Consider the following 24,881-nt stretch of genomic DNA (forward strand, 5'->3'; position numbering starts at 1 on the left):
TTTTTCTACGTTAGTATTTATGAAACCCTTTCTGTTTAGTTAATTGCATATATGAGAGACAATTTCATATAATAAATCAGAGGTATTTGATTTCCCTGACGTGCTAGGATTACAAACATTTTACCTGATCTGACAAATGCTAATATTCTTCTGTACTTTCAATAAGAGTGGCCAAAAATAGAAATAAAAATGTAAATATAATTATTATTTTTAAATGCCAACATTGGTAAAATGTATTCACAACAAATAATTCAACCAACTCTGCCTATTATACCTCATTTTATCAGTCCAGCATGAATGAGCTAAAAGAAATCTAGTTTGGGGCCATGTTCCACTTAACTGTAAAGTAATAATTGTAAATCACAAAAAGGAGTATTTGTTAGTAACGGGTAGCCTTCTCGAAAATGACAAACTGGCTTTGCACTATGGTACTCTATAAAGCATGGCAATTTATTATTTTTAATTTGCAAGGCTGATAGAAATTCCTCCAAAATAATGGCACATTCACGTTTCTTGAATTTGCACTTGTTGTCATCTATACTTTACTGTATCATGAGTGAGGTCCCAGAGGACTGGAGAAATGTACCATGGTTGCCTATCTTTAAAAAGGGGAAGAAAGAGGACACAGAATAATCAATCAGTCAGCCTAATCTTGATACCTGGAAAGACACTGGAACAAATTATTAAACAATCAATTTGTAAGCAACTAGAGGATAATAGAGTGATTAGGAATAGCTAGCATAGATTTATCAAAAAAAATTATGCTAAATGAACCTAACTTCCTTCTTTTACGTGGTTACTGAGTTAGTGAGTAGGAGGAAAGTAGACTTGATATCTATTCATTTTTAATAAGGCTTTGCATACAGCCACTGTGATAGAATGTATCCCTTTGTCCACATCCTACACACTACTGTAATAATCTTTATACATTGTACACTTTGTGAGCTATCATGTGAAAACTAATAATTTGCTGGTCAGTATTGTCCTGATAAAATATGCGTGGCAACAGTTTATGTGAAGTTATGAGATCCACTGTATGGTGTTCTTTACACACATTCCAAACTGAGGTTGGCAAACAGATCTGTCTCAAGCAAAGGAAAGTGTGCTCTGCTTAATTTGCATTTAAGCAGTAAACAGAGTCATCAGGCAGGAAGAGAGACAAAGGGCATTCAAACTGGTGAGGAAAATGCAGCAGGGAACATCCTTCCCTATACACTCTTTGTCTCCTAGATCTCAACTGGCAATGTTTTCAAGAGAGGGATTGACACTATAAAAAGGAGGGACAAATGCCCCAAAACATGCCCACCCCCCAACTCTCTCCCTGCCCATTGCATTCATAGCACTTGAAGTGACAAGACAAAGGAAGCATTCACTGGATTCTGGGGAAAAGGAGATCTGACCTAAGAAGTTTGGTCAGTTAGACTGCTGAAAGCATATGGTGAAAAACTTTGCTGGGTTATGATTTAGTTTGTTAAGTTAGGCAACAGTAGTGTTTTAACTTTATTTTCTTGTAATCATTTCTGAATTTTAAGCTTCATTACTTGTACTCATTTAAAAATCCATCCTTTTGTAGTTCATAAACTTGTTTTACTTTTTTATTTAATCCAGTTTGTTCAAATTGAAGTATCTGGGAAGCTCCATGTGAGATAGCAAGTTGTGGGCATATTATTTCTATTAAAGCAATAATAGGCTTTTATATAAAACTTGTGCTGTCCAGAAAAGGACTGAGCAGTAGAGGGCATACATTTCTGGGGGGAAATCTAAGACTGAGAGTGTATTGAGGTCACCCTACAATATAAACAAGGTTGGTAATAGCCAAGATGTGGCTGGCTGGCTGCAGCACACACACAAGCATAGCTGGGAGTGACTTACATGCTGGAGGCTGTATGCCAGTAGTCCAGACTGAAGGCTACAGCAGCAAAGCATTGTAAAGGGCACCCCAGGTTAGAGGGCAGAGGTGACACAGCTACTCATTAGTCTGGATTGTACCCCGTATGTCACAGTCAAACGTGACATTCTCATAGGCACCATGGAAAAGTGCTGTAGATGAAATTACTTTATAATGTGGATGCACAAGTGATTGAAAGACCATACTCAAAGAGTAGTTATCAATGGTTTCCTGTCAAACTGGGAGGGTTCTCACAGGGATCAGTCCTAGTCTGAAATTAGTAAATATTTTCATCGATTTGAATAATGGAGAGATCCTGGGGTCCAGTTCATGTACAGAGATGGCTGGAAAAGTGGCATAATACTCTGGGCAGAGCTTGTTCCTGTGTGCCGGGTTAGAGCAGCATGAAGGCTGCATTAACTTATACCAGCAGCAAAATTTCCTGCAGCCAAGGATCACCAAGGCAGAGGGAGATGATTCTCAACTCTGTTCACAGTGTGACTCCATGGTACAACAGAAAAGACTTAAGACCTCCCCCTTTCCATATTTTTTCAAGAGCCCCTCCCCTGCAATCTAACAAAAGAGTATTTCCAACCCTCCTCCTCCCATGATCGCTTTGCCACATCCACAGAGTGTCATAAACAGATAGCTAAGGGTTAATGTCTCTTTCACCTGGAAAGGGTTAACAAACAACACCTGACCAGAGGACCAATCAGGAGACAAGATACTTTTAAATTTGGGCAGAGGAAAGATTTTGTGTGTGTTCTTTGTCCGTTGTGTGTTCTTCTCTCGGGGGGTCTGAGAGAGACCAGACATTACTACAGGTTCTCTAAGTTTCTGTTCAAATAGTAAGTAAAAACAGGTGGTTTAGGTTTTTTGATTGTTTTACTCTATATGCAACTGTGGATCTGGCTGGTTAACTTTTATATGTGTAGTTGCTGGAAATATTTTGATTTGTATTGGTACTGGGGGGAAAGTTTCTTTCTGGTGTCTGTAAGATATAGGACCCTGTAATATTTACATTTTGAAGTTACAGAGATAATTCTTTACTTCTTCCTTTCTTTTATTAAAAGATTTCTTTTTAGAGAACTGATTGATTTTTTTTCTTGTTTTCCTTGTTTTATCCCAGGGGATTGGGATAACTCACCAGGACTGGTGGGGGAGCGGAGGGGGGAGGGTAGAATCTCTCTCTGTTTGCCTTGAATCTGTTTGCCTCTTTGTGGAAGGGAAGGGACATGCTTCTCTGTATTGTGATTTAAAGAGTTTGGATCAGTAGCTCTCAGGATAGCCCAGGGAGGGAAAGTCTGGGAGGGGAAAGAAGGAGGAATGGTTTATTTCTCCTTGTTTTAAGGACCCAAGGGATTTGGGTTCTTGGGACCCAGGGAAGGTTGGGGAGATCAGAGTGCCCCAAAACACTATATTTTTGGGTGGTGGCAGTGCTATCACATCTAAGCTGGTAATAAAGCTTAGAGTATTCATGTGCTAGTATCTCATTTTCTTAACTCTAAGGTTCAGATCTGAGAGGGAATGCTATGACACAGGGGTCACACCCCCAATCTTGAAAACTCATGGCAGGGGCATCCGAGCTATTTCCCTTTTCTCTGGTTATGCTTTTTCCCAGCAATTTTGTCAACAAGGATGGGGAATGGTGGAAGAGTCTCAGTTCATTGCTACTGCAGGATCACCTCTACAGCAGGTTGATCTTCCCAGGACATTTATATCAACTTCAGGGCTTTTCTTCAGCAATCTGAAAGTACTTTTTAAAGGATTATTATCCTTATTTTATAGACAGGGGAAAATGTGGCACTGAGCATGGAAGTGAGTTGCCAGGGTCATCCAGTGGGCCAGTGGCAGAGTCGGGAATAGAAACCAAGTCACTTGAGTCCCAGTCTCTAGTTCTATTTCCTAGATAATACTACCTCTCTGCTATCAGCTCTGACAATCCATACCGTAGTGAGCTTCAGCTTTGAAACGATACATAAATTGGAAGATTGGGCCAAAATAAATCTGATGAGGTTCAACAAGGACATGTGCAGAGTCCTGCACTTAAAATGGAAGAATCCTATGCACTGCTACAGGCTAGGGACTGACTGGCTAAGCAGCAGTTCTGCAGAAAGGGACCTGGGGGTTACAGTGGCTGAGAAGTTGGATATCAGTCAGCAGTGTGCCCTTTTTGCCAAGAAGGCTAACGGCATATTGGGCTGCATTAGTAGGATCATTGCCAGCAGATAGAGGGAAGTGATTATTCCCTTCTATTCGGCACTGCTGAGGCCACATCTGGAGCATTGCATCCAGTTTTGGGCCCCCCACTACAGAAAGGATGTGGATAAATTGGAGAGAGTCCAGTGGAGGGCAATGAAGATGATCAGGGAGCTGGGGCACATGACTCATGAGAACAGGCTGAAGGAACTGGGGTTATTTAGTCTGCAGAAAAGAAGAGTATGGGGGGGATTTGATAGCAGCCTTCAACTACCAGATGGGGGGTTCCAAAGAGGATGAAGCTTGGCTGTTCTCAATGGTGACAGATGACAGAACAAGGACCAATGGTCTCAAGTTGCAGTGGGGGAGGTCTACTTGGATATTAGGAAACACTATTTCACTAGGAGGGTGATGAAGCACTGGAAAGTGTTACTGAGAGGGGGGTTTTAGAGATTTTTAAGACCTGGCTTGACAAAGCGTTGGCTGGGATGATTTAGTTGGTGTTGGTCCTGATTTGAGCAGGGAGTTGGACTAGATGACCTCCTGAGGTCTCTTCCAACCCTGATAGTTTATGATTCTATAAATTGCCTTTGGAAAGGCTTTTATGAATCAGACTGTATGATGGGCCAGATTCTGAAAAGTACTAAGGACCGGCTATGTATTTGCAACTGCTGCTGACTTCAGTGGGAATTAAGGATGCTCAACACAGCTCTCAGGATTTAGGCCCAAAAAAGAAAACTGAAAGCAAAAATTACACAGAAGGCCCCAAAGTGCAAGGTGGAAATATGCTGTGGGTTTATTCCTCCCCTTATATTGAAAACAACAGTTCTCCAAAGGCAAAATTTAAGTGCCTCTTCTTTTAACTACACAGTGACAAAGTTTGGGCCCTCGGGCTTCTTCTTCTTACATGTCAAAGATACTATCAATGTGTCTGCCTACCAGTGTACCGAAGAGAGCTGCTGCTGAGACCCTTTCTCTGAAGCAAAGTGAAATTTTAAAACTTCCATTTTGTCACTGTTCAAGCTCTACCATCTTTTTTGACGATCTCCTGTAAGTCATTATGGATGAGATTCACTGGGCCAGAGAGAGTGAGACTGACTCTCACTCTATAGCTTACTGCTTTGCACACTATCCTGGGGATGAATATCTCAGTATTTCACACAAAGTGGGACAGTTTCAACAGGAGAAAAACTTAACCCTATAGCCCAGTTGTTGAGTACTCATCTAAGTGATAGGAGACAAGTCCCAGACCCTACTTCACGTCAGGCAAAATTTGAACTTGGGATTCCTACATCCTAGGTAAGTACTCTAACATGGACTACTGAGTATAACACCACCACCTCCTCCTCTGGCTCAAGTTTGAATTAGGTGCCCACCAGTTCAACAGTGTCAGGACTTAGGTGGCTTGGTGCATGCCAGCCCACCAATACAAATATAGGTACCTCGGAGACTTAGGTTCCTATGGACTTCAGTTGCCTACAGGGTTCGCAGCAGTTGAGTAGGGAATCTTACAAATACCAGTGACATTTAAATGTCAGACTTAAGTGCCTAACTGCCATGCTAGGTACCTAAATCCCCCTTGTGAATCTAGCCCTATAATGCCACCTTACTCACCAAGAACTCAGACTCCACTAACCTTGATGAGAGACTTAACATAATAATGATTGGGATAATTTAAGGAACTTCTGCAAACTGGCTGAAACACCAGTATGTCACTGTTTTTCACATAAACCAGCAATTCCATAATTATTCTGTACTCTGTGTTGTTTAAAATGTACAGTTGAATACTTTGTGCCAGGCACTAAATGTCCCCCCGTCTATAGATGACCTTCGTGTTGTACACAGTTTTAGAGAGATAGGGCACCCCTAGAACTCCGGTGCTCCTAGACACTGTGCCTAACTGGAAATCCGGCATGCCTTGCTGAAAACTGTTAATACCTCAAACAGTAAGTAGAACCCATTGCCAAATGAAGAAGAGAAATTGTTTATAGCTATGGTACAGCATACCTTTAAAAAGAGAACATATCTGAAGACAGATTATAAATAGGTTATAGACAATGGAAAGCAGAGTTCTCGGCCCGAAGTTCGATGTCACAATGTTATATTGATCAGTGTAATTTGAATAGGTACTTAAATTTGTTCAAGCACATACTGTTTAATCCTATGGAAACAATGTTATTGGCTCAATCATATACTTATTCTAATAGAAAATATGGTATTGAATCATCCAGTGATCTCAATGTTCACCTTAGCATATGAAAGATTTTAAAAGATGAGTAATATAATTTGTGCTGAAAGTTGACAGTAAATGATGTAAAAGCAGAAATTTTCTATCCCACAACTGGGCAATTTAAAAATGAAAATAATAGCCTCATTAACTCATTCTTCAGAAGCATGAAATCTGTGTTAAAGATCTGAGCACTTTGCACTAGTTATCAAAAATCCAAGCTATCAGGAATTACCATTCTGCCTAATTTAAAACCATTGTGTTAAAAGAAGAAATGAAAGATTGGATATGACAGAGGGGAATGAAGCCATCCTTCTTTTAATTGTATTTAACTCACCACAACAATCATCCTCATCATGTGTTTCTGTGGATCTTTGTTTTCCTTATCCAACAGCACCACCAAGTGGGAGTGAAGGATTTTTTTTTTTTTAGTTTATTCAAACTCTTTAAAAAAAAAAATTATAAGGAGAGCAGTAAGATTTAAGGCTCATTAAAGGCTTCAAAACTGCCTAATACATCAGTTTGTGATCCATAGAGTTTCAATCAACAAGACTTTGGAAGGATTTTATATTTGTAAGATAAAAATCTAAAACTGGCTTGGTGAATGGTTTTTATTTTCTGATGATTTCATTTGAAAAACTCCATTGCCTCAGTGTTTGTTACTCAATTTTATATCTGTTTTTTTCTTGCACAATGTAATCTTCCACAAACAATACATCTCCTGCAGTCTCAAAATCAGGAGAGCTTTATCTGGACTGGTGTCGGGGGAAGGAGAACAGGGTATTGGCTCCTTTAGGATTCCTCTCTTTTAGGTTGATAGTAGGGGTGTGAGCCCCACCAGGCTTCCCAACTCAGGCAGGGGACAAAGACATTGCCTGAGTTGGGAAGCCTGGTGGGGCTCACATTTGCCTTTAGTCCCTGCACATGTTAGTTATATAAAATCTGTCCCTCAAGCCTGAGCACTCTCATGCCAGGATTAGAAGCTACTATTCTCTGACCCAAGATTTAGAGTAGGACCAGATTTGGTGGTGGGGTCCACTGTGGGCTTATGCTAGTTGCCTGGTTGGGGACTGGGAAGCAATTTTTCCCTCATCAACAGATTAGTCATGAGAGGGTGCATTTTTTTGTGTTCCCCACAACAGCTCAGGGCAGGTCAGGAGGTTAGGTTTCTCACAACTCAGCAGGTGTCCAGTGCAGGTACTTGTTCCATAAGGGGGTCAGGTTCAGTGATAAACTACAACTGGAAATAGACTTACGGAAAGGCATCTTCTAATGAAATTGGGAATCACGGCTGGGGCTCCTAATGTCTGGTACAGAGAGGTCACAACTTCCTTTTCCTATCCCTTAGTTAACCCTCATAAAATGGGAGGGTAGTGTGGTCCCAGCAATGGGCTAGGACCAGCAATGAAGAGGTGAGGACTGAAGATAGCACTCTACCAGGTGGAAATAAGTGAGAAAGGAATGATGACCTGCACTGTATGAGTCGGTGATGGAAAATTGCCAGATGAGTTAAGTAAATAATGTGGCCTAATTAAACCAAATCCCTTGTAACTCACTGAAATCCTGATAGAAGATACTACCACACTGCATGTGATCTGGCCACAGGCAATTACTAATTAGTATTACTAGATATTGTGCCTTTTAAATAACTCAGACTTGTAGAAGAGTTCTGTGAAGCTCAAAAGCTTGTCCCTTCCACAAACAAAAGTTGCTCCAATAAAAAAATATTACTTCACCCACCCTGGTCCAAGTGTATGAGAGAAAACATTGCTACAACACTGCAAACTCTGAATTCAGTCATCAGTTTATATATTTCATGAAGGAGAATAGAATAGAATTAAATTTATCCTAAGTGTCTGGCCCTAATTCAACAAAGCATGTAAGGACATGCTTGGGTCTCTTCCTAATCAGCAAAGCACTTAAGCAGATGCTTAAATCCCTTTAAAATCAACAGAATTTAACTACCTGCCTTAAGTTAAGCACATGCTTAAGTGCTTTACTAAATAGGGGTAGACTGCTGATTAAGAGCCTCACTCTTTTTTTGTTTGTTTTCATATGATTTCTTGTCCCCATAGTTTGAATTGCTTCCTTCTTCATCCCTTGACCACTTTCTCTGGCCTCTTGCACCTAGGCATTAGGATGAAGCCTTTGAGTTCATGGTCAAAAAAACTGGCTAATAGGACTTAGATAGCACCTTAAAGTCTCAGCTCTCTTCTCTGCATAATAGTAATAATATTATCTTCCTCATGCTGTGTGCTGGCTCTTCCACTAATTCATATCTTGGAAGGTGATGATCAGTGACTACTTACAAATCATATCTAAATCTGCAGCAATGAGGATTGGTACCTGATTGATTCACAGGTGAAGGTTGTAATATACCGTCCAACTAGCTCTGCCATAAATAACAAAGCGTTTAAAGTTCTATCCACTGTGATAATGGGAACCAAACTCTTTCCCTCCCTCCAGTACTGGTAGAGATTACGTCAGGAATGTGTCAAAGAACGTTCCCTTGCAGGCTTTTCACAGTGTAACAGGAGAAACTTTCTTTTCTCTCTTTGTCCTGGGCATTTGAGCAATCTCTCTCTTTTTTTTTTCCCTTCTCTACTTCATCTGTCAGAAAGATTGCCATTACCCAGTGTACCTTTAATTTGTTTTCCTTCTTTCTGAGTGGTTCTGCACAGGGGAACTTTATTAAGGAAATGAGTGAATGCCCTTTAAGAATGAAGCATGATAGGATCCCTCTCCAGAGTATAAAATACCAGTTTTTGTTGTTTGGTTACTGTTAACAAATAGATCTTTTAAAAATTGCATAGGTCAGGTCAGTACATTTTGTGTCAAGAACTCTGGGGAACTTGACAGCTCTACCATATCCAGTCTTATTTAACATTTTCATTAGTGATCTTGAGAGGGAATAAACAGCCTGCTAATGTAATTTGCAGATGGTATTCATGTGGGAGACCTTGCAAACTCTAGTGAGGGCAGCAAAATAATATAAAGAGACCTAGAGAGGTTGGGAATATGAGCGGGCATAGTGGAATGAGATTCAGCTTGGGAAAATATAAACTAGTACAGCTGAAGAAAAATGAGCTGAAATACAGATACTACACTCAAGATGAGGGAGAAAGCAGGAAAGTCAGAAAGAGATCTAAGGGTGATAGCAGACAAAAAGATACACATTACCTTGTAATGCCATATGACAGCAAGAAAGCACAATGCAGTTTTGGGCTGTGTACAATAGAAGCGTCAAGTCACAGATCAGAGAAGTGGCAGTCTATTTCTGTATGCCACTCTTCCTGGATTGTGTTTTGTTTGGGACACCTCAGCACCAATATAGATATAGTGTAAGATTCTCAGCCCTGCTCCAGCCCCTTTACCCAACTGCTAATGGGCATAAAGAGGCTCTAAGGGTATGTCTACACTTACCCAGGATCAACACTGCGGCAATTGATGCACCAGGGATTGAATTCAGAAACGCTAAATCAACCAGAGATCGCTCTCTTGGTCAACTCCGACTCACTGGAATGAAAAGCATAAGGTAAGCTGATGGGAGAGTTTCTCCCATTGACCCAGTGTGGTGTAGTCACCGTAGTAAGTCGAGTTAAGCTACGTCGATTCCAGCTGTGTTATTCACATAGGTGGAATTGCGTAACTTAGGTTGACTTAACTCCAAACTGTAGACCTGCCTTAAAAGTCCCAGATCCACTATGGGACAATTAATCTGGTGCAGGACTCACTAGCAAGTCCTGGCTCAGGGTAGCAGAGGCGGCTCTAGGCACCGGCAAACCAAGCAGGTGCTTAGGGCAGCCCATTTGCAGGGACGGCAGCCGACCGGGATCCAGCCTGGGAGCTGAGAACCAACAGGGGGCCCTGGGAGGTGTAGTTCCTTGGTTAGCTCCCTGCCTATAGAGTCAGCCCTGGAGCAGGGTAAGAACTACATTTCCCAGCATTCCCTTGGGCACCATCAACAGGAAAAGGAGAGGGCGGGAGTATGGTAGCTGAAAACTCATGCTGCAGCTTGCTGTGAATGGAGAGCTCGCTGCTAGAGCAAGGTAACTCAGTGAACAGGGGAACAAGTGTGTCCAAGGGGTATAAGGCTTTGACCCAGATATCTCCTTCAGAAGACATCCCCAGACTGGATTAGGGATATTGGTGTGACCTCAGCTTGCAGCCCCCAAAGAAGGAATTGGGTGGACTAAATTGACAGTGCCCGTCTCTATCTGAAGCCTAGCAACGGAGGTATGTGGATGCCACTAGAATTTAAAATGAAAAGTAAGGGGCGGGGGGAGGCTCTACTGGACCTGGGCAGCTTTAGATACAGTACCAACCACGTAGGAGGATTTCCACGTCTGATCCATGGAAGCAGAAATTGACTTTTCCTTTCCTAGCTAATATTCAGGAAGGAAATCTAGCACCTGCCTTCCGAATTTGAACAACTCAAAATTCAGGAGTGCTCAAGCTCAATTTGGACAGCTGTTACTTCATTTTTCCCAAATCAAATATACTGATCCACTGTAACTTGCTGTAGAAAAAGTAGGATAAAATTGAGCAAGAAATGATTCCCAGTGGTTTTTAGGACTGGAATTGCTATTTTCAACAGCCATTGCCTTTTTTTTTAGTTTTATTTGTTTAAAAGAAGACAGTGATGTTGTGTTGGCAAATTCCCCATAGAAACAAACAGTGGAACAAAAGAATAATAATGGCACCTAACCATTTCCTCATTTATGCAGGACAGTCTTATAATATGCATCCAGATATCCTCCAATCACACAAGCTGAAAATTGTTCCACTCTACTGTAGTTCTGTAACCATATGGGTACCAATCCTGTCTGTGTTCTGTGCACATCCAAAATTCCTGCTGAATGACCCGCCCTGAGAGCAAGTTACCAGTGACCCACGGCTGGGGCAGAAGGAGGGTGCAGGTGGATGTAGGGGGGAGAGCCCAGGGCTGGGGCAGCAGGGGGTGCGGGTGGAGGGGGCAGAGCCCAGGGCTGGGGTGGCAGGGGTGCAGGTGGAGGGGGCAGAACCCTGGGCTGGGGCAGCAAGGGGTGTGTGGGTGGGGGGGCTCTGGTGGGGGGCAACAGGGGAGCCCAGAAGGAGGAGAAGGGAGCCCAGAGCTGGGGCAGCACAGGGTGTGTGGTGGGGGAGAGCCCAGAGCTGTGGTGGCATGGGATGCGGGCTGAGCGGAGAGCCCAGGGCTGGGATGGTGGGGGGTGTGGGTAGGCAGAGGCCAAGCTGGGGCGGAAGGGGGTGTAGATGGGGGGGAGAGCTCAGGGCTAGGGCAGCAGAGGGTGCGGGGAGGGAGCCCAGGGCTGCGATGGGGGCAGTCAAAATGTTTTTTTGCTTGGGGAGGGGGGCAAAGAACCTAGAGCTGGCCCTTGAGGGTGGGAAGGTATGCTGGCTACAGGGCTGCTGCTTATAGCACTGTGAGATGCCAGTAGTACTGCTGCCCATAGGGTAGCCCAGAAGGCTGCCAGAACTTAAACAGTTTCCCAGGGCTGTTTAATTATACCAAGAGCCACTGCAGTCCCTGGCACAGTCCAGAATCAGAGGGCACTAAGATGATTTAAAACCATTTTAGCCCTTTCTCCTCCTGGACTGCAAGATCGATGCTGTTCTTCTTAAAGGTAGAGCATAGAATCTTATTCCCCCCCCACACACACACACACACCCCTACCTACTTTCTGTTAGTCTTTATGGGAATTATATCTGTTTATAAGTATTTCAAAGAATCACCAAAGATGGAGAGGAATTATTTACAGTGCTCTGATAGGGTGTAACTAAGAGTAAAAGGATGAAATTTTAAGAGAAAATATATAGGTTGTATGTCCTTGACACTGAGACCTATTAAACTGAAATAATGGGAAGTGGAAGAAGCTACATAACCTGGAACTTTTAAAAGAGGACTAGCTACAAGAGCTGAATAATATCTTTTTTTTGAACATTTTTTTAAAAAATGAAACGTGGCTTTTTGATCAAGAAATTGTTTAGAGAAGGTTTTCATTTTGGTTGCAATGTTCCAATTTTTCATCAGAAATAAATAAATAGATAAATAAATGCATCATGTTTGTGACTTTTTAAAAATAAAATTGTTTTCAAATTTTTCTGCAAAAAGTAATCTAATTTTTTCAATCAGCTCTACTAGAAACAATAGTATGAAAATGGACTGTTTGGTTAAGATCTAGCGAAGGGAAGACTATATTAACATAATATTTTTAACTTGAATGTGTAATAAAAATATATCCATAGTAATATTGCTGTAAGATCCTTGGAAACAAAATGAAACAATGGATCAGAATCACATAATGCCTTGTATCATCTGTCATTTTGAAAGACAAAACAACTAGATGCTTTCTCTAATTTAGCTTTCTTGTATAATTATGGTAGCATTCAAAAATGTGGCAGTGGAAAATTACAAACATGCAAATGAAGCTTTTCATGAACAGGAAAACTACAGCTGAAGATTTCTTTTGTACTACAAACTGTTGTTTTGTGCACAGAATGCTGAATATGACACTCCATGACTGCTCAGTTTCTAGGTAGGCAACTGCTTTTCTTTTTCTCTGTGCAACTTAACTGCAAGTAATGAGTATAATTTTATCTATTATCAAACAGCTGTTTAATTCGCTTGCCATATGGAGATATTTAAGAACCAGTTCTACTACGGAATGTCACCTTTTCTTCCTCAATATAGATAATGTGTAAGTATAATATTTTCTTCCAAGCTTCACATATTGATTACAATATAGTAGTTACATACTGTTGGGAAAGAATCTACACAATATAAAATGAAAAACACATGAATAATGTGTTTCAAAAGATGTTGGAAAGAGCTAAAATGCAGTGTTAAAAACACAAAAGGTGTCTGTGAAGTCCCTTTTTGTAAAATGGTTCTTAATTTACTTTTTGCTATTTGTAACAGGTTGGAAATATTTTCCCTACCAACTTTTGCTTTCCATTTGTCTAATGTGTGATTTCAATTCATCTTTAATCCCCAGCATTTTAAATTGAGGTGGAAAAAAACAAGGCATTATTTATTTTATGCAGCACCTTGTTATACCAAAACATATTAGGACAAGATGCCAGCAGCAGAAACTGGCATCAGCACAGATCTGAGAATTGTTTATTAGTTAAGTGCCGTCACACAGAGCCAGTCTGTTCTTGTTTATTGAGTAGGTCAGGGGTCAGCAACCTCTGGCACGTGGCTCGCCAGGGTAAGCACCTTGGCGGGATGGGCCAGTTTGTTTACCTGCCGCTTCGGCAGGTTTGGTTGATCACGGCTCCCACTGGCCGTGGTTCGCCATCCCAGGCTAATGGAGGTTGCAGGAAGCGGTGCAGGCGAGGGATATGCTGGCTGCAACTTCCCACCTCCCCCATTGGCCTGGGATGGCGAACCGCGGCCCGTGGGAGCCACAATTGGCCAAACCTGCCAACGCTCAGATAAACAAACTGGCCCAGCCCGCCAGGGTCCCAGAGGTTGCCAACCCCTGGAGTAGGTGCTAAACAAAAGAAGGGCAGATTTTCTTACAAGAATATTTGCCATTTAGAGAAGTTTATGAGAGTATAACACTTTCAATGTAAGTCTGAATTTTGGCCTAATCACTTCAACATTGATCCCTCTTGTGTGTTCAAACTGTTTTATTAGAAACTGGGGAAGGTTAAATACATAATAATATAATAAAATCGCACAAATACATGCAAAATAGAGAAACACTTCTGAGACTGAAAAAAACAAACATATGGATTAAAGAGAAATAGCGCAAAAGAGAAGGGAAACAAATAAAGTATATAGATATAGATATATATCATGCAAAACACTGGCCAAACATATTTTGTCCCCTAAAAATGTTGACCACACAAAAGGATACTAGCCTGTTACTGCTTATAGCTAATGAAGTCAGTCTTCTAGCTCTGGTGCTGGAGGCCTGAGCTGGAGATCTAAAGTTCATTCTCTACTGATGATCTAGCCAGGTGCTCATTTAATAAGTTCTGCTACAAAAAGGAGAATACCTTATGTCATATTCCTTTTCACTATGGATATGCAAGATTTTCAGTGTACAGGGATGACCTTGCTTCCTGTGCAACTTACAGGCTGCTCAGAACCCTTTATCTTCCACCCACTCACACTTCATCCAGGACAGTCTTGAAACCATCATCCTTTATCCCACATCACAGCCTTCATCGTCACACTGCCTTCAGTGTGTTGGACAATTGGACCCTTTCCACTTCTGGACTTTTGTGGTGATCCGGTGTGTTCCCTATCCCCAAAAACTCTGAAAATATTTACTTTCCACTAATTGTCCATGGCAAAACTCAATAGATGTTGGTCATCAAAATGCTCCACTTATTTTGCTAAAGCTACTTGAAAGGAGTGTCACCTGTTGTGTCCCAAAATGTGCAGCATGCTAACAGGCAATCATGTAATGGGGTTCAGTTAGAGGATTCCTATTACCACCCACTACATCTGAGGTCACATCAAAACAAAACTCCAGATAAACTGCTTTTGGTTTCACTTTGAGCCATCGCTGCACAATCACAGAATTTTAAATGGGTGCAGCTTGAGACATAAACCGACACAGGTTTCCTCAAAAATGAGCCAAGCTCAGCAAGCCTTTCTGTGAATTTGGCTCTTGTGTCAGGTTTGTCATTAAACCCCAAACAGGGATGTTTGGTAAGCAATCAAGACACAGGTTGGTTGGCAGGAGATACAGCACTTTTATGAACCACATGAACAGCTAGGTCAGTGGGAAACTGTTAGTGCTTCTGAAGAACATGAAGTTCACACAAGGCATGTTCTGAGGCTTTATATATAGTATATAAAATTAACAAAGCCAAATCTATGTTAGCATTATGTCATTAATTAAAATAAGCACTCACTGACTGATAATGGGACCCCCACCCTTACAACAAATAGGTGAGTTTTGTTACAAAAACTGTCTAGCCTGGTGCCAAGACAAAGAGCCATGGAAAGGGAGCTACAAATCCCAGAGAGAGGCTGGGTGAAGGCAATGAAAAGGAATTGCCATGCAAGTGGGGCAAAGGAGGGGACAATCATTCTATAAAAGAGATGGAGAGGTACAGTTGATTTTGCTGTTGGTCCTGCTTTGAGCAGGGGATTGGACTACATGACCTCCTGATAGTCTATGGTTCTATACAAAGATAGGGCAGAAATAAACAAATCAAAGGAGAGAAAAGAATAAAGATGGGGGTGGGTCAGAGGAAAAGAAATATATTAAACCCAACTTATTTAATTGATTCAAATAATTTCCGTTATTTGTGTTTCCCTAGCAGAAAAGGGGACTGGAAAGGAGTGGTAAAATCATGGTTCTGGGAAGAGCGGGAGACGAAGAATCTTCCAGCCAATCATTACCATTGAGATGTAGGGGAAAGGAGAGCAAAACAACTTTTGTTTCCTCCAGTTCATTCACTGCTAGATAATGTGACAGTTTGAAAATTGGTGTAACCCAATGGTGAACTAAGCACAGAACTCAGGCCTTCTAGATTTACTGGTACACTCCAGCTGTTTTGAGCCATTATTGCAATGCAAAGCAGCTGTAAACCCAGTTTTAGCTGTCTGTTTTGCCAGGTTCACATCAGAAAAGCAGGAGTGTACTGGTGAATCTGGATCTTGATCTTTAGTTCCTGAATTGGTTTTGAGGGGCAGAAATAAAACAACAAACTCTTAGTCTAAAGGTCTTTATTTTTCAGTGAACAGGCACATTGAAAAGGACCACACTGGGAATAAGGCACTACTCAGTGTGCATAAGGGCAACAAAATCTGGCCCTATGAAAACTAAGCAAGAAAATCTGATAGCTGTCCAGATATTTTATCCAGTGAACTGATCCATGTGAACTTGCCCTAGGGAAAACTATGAGGGAAGAAGATACAAACAAAAATAAGTCTGTTTCTGTAAAGCTTTGATGTTTATTATTAGTAGCATTTATTTATTTATTTATATTATCGTAGTACCTAGGAACCCTCGTCATGGAACAGGACCCCATAGTGCTAGGTGCTTTACACAGAACCAATCTCAAGCCCCAAACATCGTACGCATCAGCCATAACTGTATGGCTGTTGCCATGTGTCAAGCCAGTGTACAGTTAAGGGTGTCCATATCTCCATAAATTAACATATTTGGATTTATTTTATGTCAGACTTGAACTCTGAATTTCCTAAATGTATAATGTTTGGGTTTGGGATAATTACAATATCCATCTAAGGTTTCTGTGCTAAAGTTGGTGCTCTCAACTTTAACTGCAGGTTTTGTTGTTTTTTTCCGCCCCCCTGGCAATACAGTAAAACTGTTGTTCTTGACTGGGTCCAGAACCAGTCACTTGTGTCTTCCTTATACTTAACTATACTTTTACCCTGCAACCAAGGGCATGTTAGGGTCTGTTAGGGTTACACTGCAGTCAGGAGGTGTGATTGCAGGTTGTGCAGGTTACTTCAGCTAGCTTTATTCTAGCTAGCATGAATACCCCTAACAGTATGGGCAAGCAACTCAAGTAAGTACACAGGGTCCAAGGCATAGCTGTACTCGGGAGGCTCGCTGTGCCACTGCCCCTGCTGCTGCAGTTACACTGCTGTTGTTAATCAAGATAGCTTTATTCTATCTAGATCAAAGTTGTTACCCGAAATTGGGCCAGCTAGTAAGCTTAGGGAGGACTAATGACTCACCAGAGTTTGGCAGAAAGCAGCACTTTTATTACATCGATAGCTAAGCTCAAAAGAAGGTAGGGGAGTCACACTCACACTTGCATACTCACGCTCCCAGGACAGGCATGGCACTGGAGATGTCAGGATTCTTCAGGATAAGTGTCCCACAGCACAGCAATGGATGGTACAGTGAAGGTAAGTCTTCCCGAGGCACAATGGAATGCAACGTGGCGAACCACTGGCTAGGTGGTGTGGGTGAAGGGCCTTTACGGGAGGTACAATCTTGTGAGTGCACTGCTGAGAACATGGCCCCTTCCTCATCTTAAGGACCTGCTCCTCATGGTCTGTGACTAGAGATGACTTGGCCACACCTGATTGGTCACACTCCACCTCAGGCAGTGTCCATGCAGTGTCCATGCATTGGGTGTGTGAGCACTGCCTAATTAGAGTCCCAGACATCTTTTCTATCTAGGAACTCTTCAAACAGCCCATTCATTGCACAAGCATTCCAGGAGGGAGGGGAAGGGGGAAAGCCACATCACAGGTATTCAGAGAGGGAGAGGAGACAAAAGGAGTGGCAGAGGGGAAGTGTAACAGACCTTTTGAGCATACAAGTTATACATAGCTTACAGATCACTGGTGTTCCTACAACAAAAACTAGCTCAGGTATGTCTACACAAGCTGCAATCTCAGCTGCTGATTGCAGTGTAGAAGTACCAGTAGGTAGGTTGAGAATTATGAAGTAGCATGGATACACTAAGTAAAGTAGCTGAGACATGTAGGAAATACAGTTAAAAATCGACTATAAATTGTATTTATTCAATGGATAAGTCTATTTCCTGGGGATTTTTTTTCTTAAGGCCAACTGCCCTGTGTGGTATTCCAAGATTTACCCTGTTTTACACAAAATAACAGTAGGTAGTCAGAACACACCAGATGGCTATTGTTAGATCAAATTGATTATATTTCATTTCACAGTAAGTTAGATTTTCAAGGTGCCTACGGTACATTGTTATCACAGCTTGCTGTAAAAGGCTGCCTTTGGTATGTTCCTGGATTTATAACCTCTTCCTAAAGTTAAATGGTATTTGCCAATATTAACAAAGAGAATGTGACATGAACAGCTGGGAAATTAAGCTTTAGAGAATCAGTAGATAGCTTTTGATATATATTGCTGATACTTTGACCTTTCACAAAACAAGTTTTCATTTTCAGTATAAGTTGAGCCTGTCCTTGGGGTACACAGATGGTTCTAAAACCATATGGCACTAAAACCTTTTTACTGTACATAGTTGACATGGAAACAGCTAGTCATCAAAGAATGAAAAGTATTGTGGGTAAATCATCTGTTCCTAATGTTCCACTTAGAACATTTTATTTATATTCAAGGAGCATGTTTAACAAAAATTAGACAACAATTTACAGAATCTCGTTAGGCTAATTTGTCCAGAGAACTAAACCAAATTAAAATCCTTGGGCTGTTTTTGTACTGGGCTGAATGGCAGTAACTGACAAAGCATTTATGAATAAATAAGCAGTCATCAACATCTGGGTGACATTTTTTTTCATATGTTCAGCTTCATTCTCATTGTATATCATTACATTGTTCTAAATTGTTGAAGTTGAAGGCGAAAACTAATTCAAATTTTAAAAAGTTGACTGAAATGGCAGAATCTGCTTCGGTTCCTTGGAATAAATAAATAAATAAATAAATGTAACAACAAGAAATACCCAGGCCAAGATTTTTTTTTTCAATGGGTGTATATGATGGTAGGTTTCTAATTCTATGAAGCTATTATTCAGGTGGCTAAATATGGAGAACTTTGTCCCAGGCACACATTTTTGACAAGTTTTGGTCTTAAGCTCTTATTTGGGTACATAAATAATTGGGTTTAGTTGCAAAAATGCTTATGTCCCACTAAATTCAATAGGAGTTTCTGAGTGCCCAGCACTTTAAAAAATCAGACCTTTTTTTAGAAGGGGGGCATACTGGGAAGATGTGGGGTTCTTGTGGAAAAATTAGCTTTTGATAATGTAATTAAAGACTGTATCCTAAAGTATTTGGAGGAAGGGGCTGAAGTAAGGTTACATGGCCAGTCTTAATTCTGGCGTTTTCTAACTTTTGAATACTTTAAGACTTTATAGTCTTAGTTTTCTTTAACATAGTTTTTTGTATGTAACAAAATAAGAAGAGTAACAAAGCTACTGTAATCTAACCTAACAGTATTTCAGTCCATGCCAACGGTGTGTGTGCTCGCGTCTCTCAGCAAGGAAATGTAGCAATGCACAGTGTGCTAAAATGTATAGCAACCTGAATATTTCCCTTTATCTGACTAGGATGCACTGTAATGACCTAATACTTCTGCCTGAGCCACAATCAAATAGTACATATTTGTGCTCATTTTCAATATTATCAGCTCCTCTGACTTTCACAAACAGGTCAAATTGTCTTCAGTGAAGTCAGGATTTCACCTCAGCTCTCCTCAGTATTCTCTATATCTTTGACAGTGCATTTTCTCATTGCAGTGACACAGAAATAATTTTCTCCTTACTGTAATCAGCATCATTTTCTCAAATAGTTGTAGTTTGCTGTGGTGTATTGAGGGCTGTGTCGGAATTGCAAGTAGGGCTGTCAAGCAGTTAAAAAATGAATCACGATTAATCATGCTGTTAAACAATAACAGAATACCATATATTTAAATATGTTGGATGTTTTCTACATTTCCAAATATATTGATTTAAATTACAACACAGAATACAAACAGTACAGTACTCACTTTATATTTATTTTTATTACAAATATTTGCACTGTAAAAAACAAAATAAATAATATTTTTCAATTCACCTCATACAAGTGCTGTACTGCAATCCCTTTATCATGAAAGTTGATCTTACAAATGTACAATTATTTACAAAAAAACCTGCATTAAAAAAAAACAATGTAAAACTTTAGAGCCTATAAGTTCACTCAGTCCTACTTCTTGTTCATCCAATCGCTCAGACAAACAAGTTTTACATTTGCAGGAAATAATACTGTCCACTTAATTACAATATCACCTGAAAGTTAACAGGCATTTGCATGGCACTGTTGTAGCCAGTGTCACAAGATATTTACATGTCAGATGAGCTAAAGATTCATAGATCACTTCATGCTTCAACCACCATTCAGGACCTGTATCTATGCTGATGGTTCTGCTCGATAACTATCGAAAGCAGTGCCGACCAACATGTTCATTTTAATCATCTGAGTCAGAAGCCACCAGCAAAAGGTTGATTTTCTTTTTTGGTGGTTCTGTAGTTTCCATATCAAAGTGTTGTTCTTTTAAGACTTCTGAAAGCATGCTCAACACCTCAGCCCTCTCAGATTTTGGAAGGCACTTCAGATTCTTAAACCTTGGGTTGAGTGCTGCAGCTATCTTTAGAAATTTCCCATTGGTACCTTCTTTGTATTTTCTCAAATCTGCAGTGAACGTGTTCTTAAAATGAACAACAGGTGCTGGGTCATCAGCCAAGACTGCTATAACATGAAATGTATAGCGGAATGCAGGTTAAACAGAGCAGGAGACATATAACTCTTCCCCAAGGAGTTCAGTCACAAATGTAATTAATGCATTATTTTTTAACGAGTGTCATCAGCATGGAAGCCTGTCCTCTGGAATGGTGGCTGAAGCATGCAGCGGCATATGAAAGTTTAGCATTCCTGGCAAGTAAATGCCTTTCAAGGCCAACTACATAAGTGCCATGTGAAAGTCCGTTCTCGCTTTCAACTGACATTCTAAATAAGAAGCTAGCAGCATTATCTCCTGTAAATGTAAACAAATTTGTTTCTCTTAATGATTGGTTGAACAAGCAGTAGGACTGAGTGAACTTGTAGATGCTAAAGTTTTAAGTTATTTTGTTTTTGAGTGCAGTTATGTAACAAAAAAATGTACATTTGTAAGCTGCACTTTCACAGTAGATATAGCACTACAGTATTTGTATAAGGTGAATTGAAAAATATTATTTCTTTTGTTTATCATTTTTACAGTGCAAATATTTTGTAATAAAAATAAAATATAAAGCGAGCACTGTACACGTTATATTCTGTGTTGTAACTGAAATCAACTTATTTGAAAATGTAGAAAAATATCCAAAAATATTTAATAATTTTCAATTGGTATTCTATTGTTTAATAATAAGATTATAACTGTGATTAATCGTGATTAATTTTTGAGTTAATCATACGAGTTAAATGCTATTAATCGACAGCCCTGATTTAAAATATTCTTCTTTTCCAACAACGGACAATTTCAAAATACCAAACCTTTTGGAAAGTCACACAGTATATATTTTAAAGCTAAGTTCATGGCTAAAAAATTCATCTCAATTTCAAGATAAATATTTCTGTAATTGATCAGTCTGACCTTAAATAGATTTTAACATCATCTTTTTCTTAATTGCTGTGCATTCCTATTCCTACACCCATATCACAGTAGAAGGTCATCTCACCAAATATCATTGCAACTAACAATATATGCCAAGTGGTCTGTCTCCTACTTTAGAAAACAATTTAGGATATCATAGGGTGCACATATGTTTTCCTTTTCCTTTTTTCCTGAATGGCTATTTCCCTCTCTATTTTACATCTATCACACCTTATTACATATCAGCTACAACTTCAAACAGAATGCAAACCTGCCAACTGAGAAGAAGAATGATACCTCTGAGGTATTATTCTGCAACACTTTGTTATTGAGATCCTGAGGTCAGTGGAGCAGAGGAGCAGCTTGCTCTCTCTTTTTGGTTACTGAGGGTCCTTGTTTGTTTGTTTTTATTTTATGAATAAAAGTAGTTTTACACTGCAACTTTCCAGCAAGAGTGTTTTATGTGTTTTATCTAACTTCTCTGTTATGCTATGAACATAACAGTTGCTCTATCCTATTCCCCAAAGGAGGCAGGGAGATGTTGGGGATATGCTGCATCCATCCATCTTTCCTTCCTTCCGAGTACACTGATATGGATTTTAGCACCCTGATCCATGGCACTTCGCACCTCCTGAATCTCCACCTATGCATAACCTATAGTGTACATAGTATGCCACAGATGGTGTACAGAATTACTTGTGTATTGCACATCCCTGCATTTATACTCTAAAAGCCAAGTTTGGTGGAAAAATATTTCTACCTAACTACTGTGAGTGAAATATGGCAGACAATCTCTATGGAAGAAAATTATTCCAAATGGTGCTAGGGGTGAAGATAAGTTTGAGGTGATATTTAAAAATGGATACTGTTATGGCTTTCCCACTTGACAACCTTACTTTTACTTAATGATATCTTTAGCCAGAACACAGAGTTAATGTAACCAAAACTATCTGCACTGTTCTATTTATAATAGGAATTTTAATTAATATCAGTGATAAATGATGGAAGAGCTCCGGAGATGAACAAATACTGACTACTGGAAAAATGAATGTAAGCACCTGGTTTTACACAGAAATGCAAAAAATAACATTAGTTGTAAAGACAGTTTAGGTTGTTGCAATTCAAACAAATAGTAATGATAGAAAGTTATGAAATTTGGCTTCCTTGGAGAAGATACATTGTCATTAGTCATTGTTTTTTCTACATATTCTGCAATCTAGTAAAATTTTCTGGGACAGAACTCTAGCTGGTGAAAATTGCCCTACCTCCATTGGCTTGAGATACACACTCAGAAACTATGAAGTTGCAGCACCTCGATAGAAAGTTACCTCGTTAGGTATAAAACCAGAAGTCTGCCTCTGTGTGCAGTATGGCATTTACTTTAATGTCACAATTTGATGTAAATAAACTATGTGAGAGGTAGGAAACTAGACAAAGCAATTGCAGATGTAAAAATCACTTTATTTTAGGGCTACATTAATAATAGAAGATCACTGCCTCAAACTAAAGCAAAATACCAAATTCATAGACTCCAAAATATAATAGAATAGCAAATATATTTTCTTCTGATCTCTTCACTCTTAGGTATGAGTGGGTATTAACTTTAATACAGTAGATCTTTTCATCCATGAAAGCCAAATACATTTCCTCTGTGTTTTGGTCATCCACAGCACATATGCTCTACACTCAGAACTGGGACACCAAATAAAGTTCCCACAATCTCTAGCTTTAAATTAATACAATACCAAGGAAAGACTACAGCAGAAGTGAAATTTCTATCGAGAAATGGATAGTAATGTATATATGTGGGAGTCGGGAGAGTTCCCGCTGTGGGTGTGGGCTGTGGGGTGGGGATGAGGAGTTTGGGGTGCAGGAGGAGGCTGGGGCAGAAGATTGGGGTGTTGAGGGAAGTGCAGGCTCCAGGAGGGAGTTTGGGTGTGGGAGGTGACTCCAGGCAGGGGGTTGGGGTGCAGCAGGGAGTATGAGGTACAAGATCCCAGCAGTGCTTACCGCAGCTCCCAGGAAGCAGCTGCCAGGTCCATGCAGCCCCTAGGTCAATGGGAGCTGCGGAGCCTGCCCTTGGGATGGGGACAGCACGCAGAGCCTTCCTGGCCGCCCAGGCATCTAGGGGCTGCAGGGACCTGGCAGCCGCTTCCGGGAACTGCACAAAGGGCAGGCAGGGAGCCTGCCTTAGCCCTGGGGCTCCATTGCAATTCTGACTGGACTTTTAAGAGTCCGGTTGGCAGTACCAACTGCAGCTGCCAAGGTCCCTTTTCAACGGGACATTCCAGTGAAAAACTGGATGCCTGGCAACCCTACATCTGACCCTGGTCTCATACAATTCTATAGCAAATATCTCATTAACTTCACTGATGCAGGATTGAGTCCATGATGCCTTCCTTATATAGGGCTCAGTCCTCCAAGGCCCTGAACACTATACCTGATCCAGAAAAGCTCTTTAGCAAACTATGTAAGTTCTCCCATTAAAGTCAATAGGAGTGCTCACATGCTTAAAATTAATCACATACTTAAGTGCTTTGCTGAATCAGGGTCAGAAAGTTGAGCACCTTGCAGAATGGGGTCCATAAAGAACAGAAACATGGCTACTTCTGCATAGTCAGCCTTAAATTAATCACTCTAGTGTTCAATTGCCCAAGTTTTTCTTCCTGTATACTGTTCTTCCACCCACTATTGGTTACAGAAACAAAGAAAGAAATTACCTTAATGCAGGGATGACTATTCCAACATTTTGTTCATTCAAATAAATTTCATAATACACATATTTTTCCTCCCATTCCCCCAAAAGAAAACCTTAAATTCTCACAAGTTACTAGACATTGTCATAAACACTTCTGTCATATTCCAGGGTGCAATCCAGACCTGTGAGGGGTTGTGAAACCACCTGCCCCACAACCTTGGGTGCCACAAAATGCTTTGCTGTTGTAGCTCCCAACCACTTACAAACAGCCTAACAACATGCAGTTCAGACCCTGAGTGTCTGTGTACTGTTGCAGCCCTGGCCCTGCAATTCTGACCCCCCAGCAGCCTGTCATCAATGTTTTAGTCAGACTCTGGCTTCTACGAGCCCTTGTTACTATTTGTAGTGTGGCTCCAACACACTTCCAGTCCTGAGTTTTCCCCTAAACTTGTGTTCTGTACTGTTCAGCCCTTTCTTGGACAATTCAGATATTAAACGTTTATTGCCCCAGTAGGGTGGGGACAATATTCAGCAATTTGCTACTGTAACTGGAGTTACCAAACAGTTCAATTTAATACAACACTGGATTAGTTTTGATTAAAAAATAAAACAAGTTTACCTTACTACAAAGAGAGTTTAAGTGAGTATAAGTATAAAGTATTAAAATGCGAAATTGTTACAAGCCACAGATAAAATGCTTTCTAGTAGCTAAACCAAGCCAGACTTGGTTGAAGTTAAAATTCTTACCACATGTTCCCAGCAACAAGGCTTACCAAATTCTCAGATCAGGATCTCCTCACAAAGTCAAAGAA

The sequence above is a fragment of the Chelonoidis abingdonii genome, chromosome 1 (assembly GCF_003597395.2).
Source record: "Chelonoidis abingdonii isolate Lonesome George chromosome 1, CheloAbing_2.0, whole genome shotgun sequence".
NCBI lineage: Eukaryota > Metazoa > Chordata > Testudines > Testudinidae > Chelonoidis > Chelonoidis abingdonii.